The sequence below is a fragment of the Salmo salar genome, chromosome 14 (assembly GCF_965601325.2).
Source record: "Salmo salar chromosome 14, fSalSal1, whole genome shotgun sequence".
In the NCBI taxonomy this organism is placed as follows: domain Eukaryota; kingdom Metazoa; phylum Chordata; class Actinopteri; order Salmoniformes; family Salmonidae; genus Salmo; species Salmo salar.
The window spans coordinates 106335098-106341097 of NC_138304.1; the positions used below are offsets into that span (position 1 = coordinate 106335098).

The 6000-nt window shown below is 50.9% G+C and overlaps 1 protein-coding gene across 1 annotated transcript in view; it reads left to right on the top strand.

Annotated features, from left to right (window-relative positions):
* Positions 1–6000, top strand: part of csmd2 (CUB and Sushi multiple domains 2) — an 854766-nt gene that overhangs the window by 623550 nt on the left and 225216 nt on the right.

Below are 6000 nucleotides of genomic sequence, written 5' to 3' on the forward strand. Positions count from 1 at the left end.
ATATGTGGAGAAATCACTTGGCAAACCTCTACAGCAATATAACAAAGAGCCCAGAACAAAAAGATATACAAGAAAAATTACAAATCCTTGAATCAGCAGTCAAAGACTATCAGAATCTTGTGGATACCCCAATTACAGAAGAAGAATTATTGTAAAAACGACGCACACTCCAACCCAACAAGGCCTGTGGTGCTGATGGTATTTTAAATGAAATGATCAAATATACAGACCACAAATTCCAATTGGCTATACTCAAACTCTTCAACATTATCCTCACTGCAGGTATTTTCCCCGATATTTGGAACCAGGGATTGATCACACCAAGCTATAAAAATGGAGACAAATATGACCCAACTAATTACAGAGGAATTTGAGTTAACAGCAACTTGGGGAAAATTCTCTGCAGTATTATAAATAGCAGACTACACCATTTCCTTGACGAACACAACGTCCTGAGCAGAAGCCAGATTGGATTTCAAAAAAATTATCGCACAACAGACCACATTTACACATTCTAATTGACAAACAAGTAAACCAAAACAAAGGCAAAATCTAGTCGTGTTTTGGAGATTTCAAGAAAGCATTTGATTCAATTTGGCACAAAGGTCTTTTTTATAAACTAATAGAAAGTGATATTGGAGGGAAAACATATGATGTTATTAAATCAATGTACACTAAAAACAAATGTGCAGTTAAAATTGGCAACAAGCAAACAGACTTCTTCTCTCAGGGACGGGGAGTGAAACAGGGCTGTCCAATAAGTCCAACACTATTTAACATCTACATTAATGAATTGACAAAAACATTAGAAGAATCGGCAGCACCTGGTCTCACCCTACACAACACTGAAATCAAGTGTCTGCTGTACGCAGATGACCTGGTGCTGCTGTCTCCCACTAAGGAGGGTCTGCTGTAGACAGATGACCTGGTGCTGCTGTCTCCCACTAAAGAGGGTCTGCTGTAGACAGATGACCTGGTGCTGCTGTCTCCCACTAAGGAGGGTCTGCTGTAGACAGATGACCTGGTGCTGCTGTCTCCCACTAAGGAGGGTCTGCTGTAGACAGATGACCTGCTGCTGCTGTCTCCCACTAAGGAGGGTCTGCTGTAGACAGATGACCTGGTGCTGCTGTCTCCCACTAAGGAGGGTCTGCTGTACGACAGATGACCTGGTGCTGCTGTTTCCCACTAAGGAGGGTCTGCTGTCTCCCACTAAGGAGGGTCTGCTGTAGACAGATGACCTGCTGCTGCTGTCTCCCACTAAGGAGGGTCTGCTGTAGACAGATGACCTGGTGCTGCTGTCTCCCACTAAGGAGGGGTTACAGCAGCACCCAGATCGTCTTCACAGGTTCTGTCAGACCTGGACTCTGACCGTTAACCACAGGTTCTGTTAGACCTGGACTCTGACCGTTAACCACAGGTTCTGTCAGACCTGGACTCTGACCGTTAACCACAGGTTCTGTCTGGGCTCTGACCGTTAACCACAGGTTCTGTCTGGGCTCTGACCGTTAACCACAGGTTCTGTCTGGGCTCTGACCGTTAACCACAGGTTCTGTCAGACCTGGACTCTGACCGTTAACCACAGGTTCTGTCTGGGCTCTGACTGTTAACCACAGGTTCTGTCTGGGCTCTGACCGTTAACCACAGGTTCTGTCTGGGCTCTGACCGTTAACCACAGGTTCTGTCAGACCTGGGCTCTGACCGTTAACCACAGGTTCTGTTAGACCTGGGCTCTGACCGTTAACCACAGGTTCTGTCAGACCTGGGCTCTGACCGTTAACCACAGGTTCTGTCTGGGCTCTGACCGTTAACCACAGGTTCTGTCAGACCTGGACTCTGACCGTTAACCACAGGTTCTGTCTGGGCTCTGACTGTTAACCACAGGTTCTGTCTGGGCTCTGACCGTTAACCACAGGTTCTGTCAGACCTGGACTCTGACCGTTAACCACAGGTTCTGTTAGACCTGGGCTCTGACTGTTAACCACAGGTTCTGTCTGGGCTCTGACCGTTAACCACAGGTTCTGTCTGGGCTCTGACCGTTAACCACAGGTTCTGTCAGCCCTGGGCTCTGACCGTTAACCACAGGTTCGGTTAGACCTGGGCTCTGACCGTTAACCACAGGTTCTGTCAGACCTGGGCTCTGACCGTTAACCACAGGTTCTGTTAGACCTGGACTCTGACCGTTAACCACAGGTTCTGTCAGACCTGGACTCTGACCGTTAACCACAGGTTCTGTCTGGGCTCTGACCGTTAACCACAGGTTCTGTCTGGGCTCTGACCGTTAACCACAGGTTCTGTCTGGGCTCTGACCGTTAACCACAGGTTCTGTCAGACCTGGACTCTGACCGTTAACCACAGGTTCTGTCTGGGCTCTGACTGTTAACCACAGGTTCTGTCTGGGCTCTGACCGTTAACCACAGGTTCTGTCTGGGCTCTGACCGTTAACCACAGGTTCTGTCAGACCTGGGCTCTGACCGTTAACCACAGGTTCTGTCAGACCTGGGCTCTGACCGTTAACCACAGGTTCTGTCAGACCTGGGCTCTGACCGTTAACCACAGGTTCTGTCTGGGCTCTGACCGTTAACCACAGGTTCTGTTAGACCTGGGCTCTGACCGTTAACCACAGGTTCTGTCAGACCTGGACTCTGACCGTTAACCACAGGTTCTGTCTGGGCTCTGACTGTTAACCACAGGTTCTGTCTGGGCTCTGACCGTTAACCACAGGTTCTGTTAGACCTGGGCTCTGACCGTTAACCACAGGTTCTGTTAGACCTGGACTCTGACCGTTAACCACAGGTTCTGTTAGACCTGGGCTCTGACCGTTAACCACAGGTTCTGTCAGACCTGGGCTCTGACCGTTAACCACAGGTTCTGTCAGACCTGGGCCCTGACCGTTAATCACAGGTTCTGTCAGACCTGGACTCTGACCGTTAACCACAGGTTCTGTCTGGGCTCTGACCGTTAACCACAGGTTCTGTCTGGGCTCTGACCGTTAACCACAGGTTCTGTCAGACCTGGGCTCTGACCGTTAACCACAGGTTCTGTCTGGGCTCTGACCGTTAACCACAGGTTCTGTCAGACCTGGGCTCTGACCGTTAACCACAGGTTCTGTTAGACCTGGGCTCTGACCGTTAACCACAGGTTCTGTTAGACCTGGGCTCTGACCGTTAAGCTAAAAAGAACAAATATAATGATATTCCAAAAAAGGTCCGGAAATCAGAATGACAAATATAAATTCTATTTGGACACAGTTCTTTTAGAACACACCAAAAACTACACGTATCTGGGACTAAATATCAGCAACACAGGTAGCTTTCACAGGGCTGTGAACGAGCTGAGAGACAAAGCAAGAAGAGCATTCTATGCCATTAAAAGGAACATTAAAATCGAAATTCCAATTAGAATCTGGCTCAAAATGTTCCAATCGGTTATAGAACCAATTGCTCTATATGGCAGTGAAGTATGGTGTCCAGTCTCTAACAATGAATTTACCAAATGGGACAAACATCCAATCGAAATACTGCGTGCAGAGTTTTGCAAGACTGTATTGCAAGTACAAAGAAAAACTCCAATAAACACATGTAGAGCAGAATTGGGCCAATAACCCCTCCTCATTCGAATAGAAAAAAGAGCCATCAAATTTTACAACCGTCTAAAAACAAGTGACCCCAAAACATTCCATCACAGCTCTACAACGTCAAGAGATGAAACCAGAGAAGAGACCAGGATTGACACCCCCGACAACATCATCATCCACACTGGCACAAACAACCTTCATGCCAAAGGTGAAAATGTATCTGGGGCAATGAGAAGAGTGGCAGAACGGGCACAGGCTATGTTCCCAACAACCAAAAGAGTTGTGTCCACCCTCCTACCAAGAAAATACTTCGCAGGACAGTTGATGGACAATATAAATCCAACAGATCACTGTGGACTGAGCCTCACTGCTCAACGTCAGAACGGCTCACCACCCCACTCTGACATGTCAACACTTATACCATAATGTACATCTGGATCAGGACAGTATCAGAACCTTTGCTAAGGACCTAAAAGATGCTACACTTGGCAGGGACCCACACACCCATCACCCCAGCAACAGAGGTCCCCCGCCTCACCTTCTGAAACAACAGTACCTCCACCATCCCCAGGAGAAAAGAGCCAGACACGGCTTATTACAACACAGCTCTACTAGACCCCATCACAACACAGCTCTACTAGACCCCATTACAACACAGCTCTACTAGACCCCATTACAACACAGCTCTACTAGACCCCATTACAACACAGCTCTACTAGACCAGGCCCATTACAACACAGCTCTACTAGACCAGGCCCATTACAACACAGCTCTACTAGACCAGGCCCATTACAACACAGCTCTACTAGACCCCATTACAACACAGCTCTACTAGACCAGGCCCATTACAACACAGCTCTACTAGACCAGGCCCATTACAACACAGCTCTACTAGACCCCATTACAACACAGCTCTACTAGACCCCATTACAACACAGCTCTACTAGACCCCATTACAACACAGCTCTACTAGACCAGGCCCATTACAACACAGCTCTACTAGACCAGGCCCATTACAACACAGCTCTACTAGACCCCATTACAACACAGCTCTACTAGACCAGGCCCATTACAACACAGCTCTACTAGACCCCATTACAACACAGCATGTATCATTCACATCGTCCTGTGAGAGTCAGAGACGAGGGGTAGGAGGAAGGAGGGTTGGAGGTTCCTGTGGGGTCAGAGCCGAGGGGTAGAGGAAGGAGGGTTGGAGGTTCCTGTGGGGTCGGGGACGAGGGGTAGGAGGAAGGAGGGTTGGAGGTTCCTGTGGGGTCGGGGACGAGGGGTAGGAGGAAGGAGGGTTGGAGGTTCCTGTGGGGTCGGGGACGAGGGGTAGGAGGAAGGAGGGTTGGAGGTTCCTGTGGGGTCGGGGAAGAGGGGTAGGAGGAAGGAGGGTTGGAGGTTCCTGTGGGGTCAGAGACGAGGGGTAGGAGGAAGGAGGGTTGGAGGTTCCTGTGGGGTCGGGGACGAGGGGTAGGAGGAAGGAGGGTTGGAGGTTCCTGTGGGGTCAGAGACGAGGGGTAGGAGGAAGGAGGGTTGGAGGTTCCTGTGGGGTCAGGAGACGAGGGGTAGGAGGAAGGAGGGTTGGAGGTTCCTGTGGGGTCGGGGACGAGGGGTAGGAGGAAGGAGGGTTGGAGGTTCCTGTGGGGTCGGGGACGAGGGGTAGGAGGAAGGAGGGTTGGAGGTTCCTGTGGGGTCGGGGACGAGGGGTAGGAGGAAGGAGGGTTGGAGGTTCCTGTGGGGTCGGGGACGAGGGGTAGGAGGAAGGAGGGTTGGAGGTTCCTGTGGGGTCGGGGACGAGGGGTAGGAGGAAGGAGGGTTGGAGGTTCCTGTGGGGTCGGGGACGAGGGGTAGGAGGAAGGAGGGTTGGAGGTTCCTGTGGGGTCGGGGACGAGGGGTAGGAGGAAGGAGGGTTGGAGGTTCCTGTGGGGTCGGGGACGAGGGGTAGGAGGAAGGAGGGTTGGAGGTTCCTGTGGGGTCGGGGACGAGGGGTAGGAGGAAGGAGGGTTGGAGGTTCCTGTGGGGTCGGGGACGAGGGGTAGGAGGAAGGAGGGTTGGAGGTTCCTGTGGGGTCGGGGACGAGGGGTAGGAGGAAGGAGGGTTGGAGGTTCCTGTGGGGTCGGGGACGAGGGGTAGGAGGAAGGAGGGTTGGAGGTTCCAGTGGAGTCTGTTCTTCCATGGTTGTCACATTGTCACACAGCTAGTGTCATCTACTGTCCAGCAACACTATTATCCCCTAACACACACACACACACACACACACACACCACACACACACACACACACACACACACACACACACACACACACACACACACACACACACACACATCCATCTCTCTAGCACTTCCCACCCTCTGTCCCCAGACCCTTGTAAAATCCTCCTCACCCCTCCATCCCTCCATCCCTCCCTCCAAAGACCC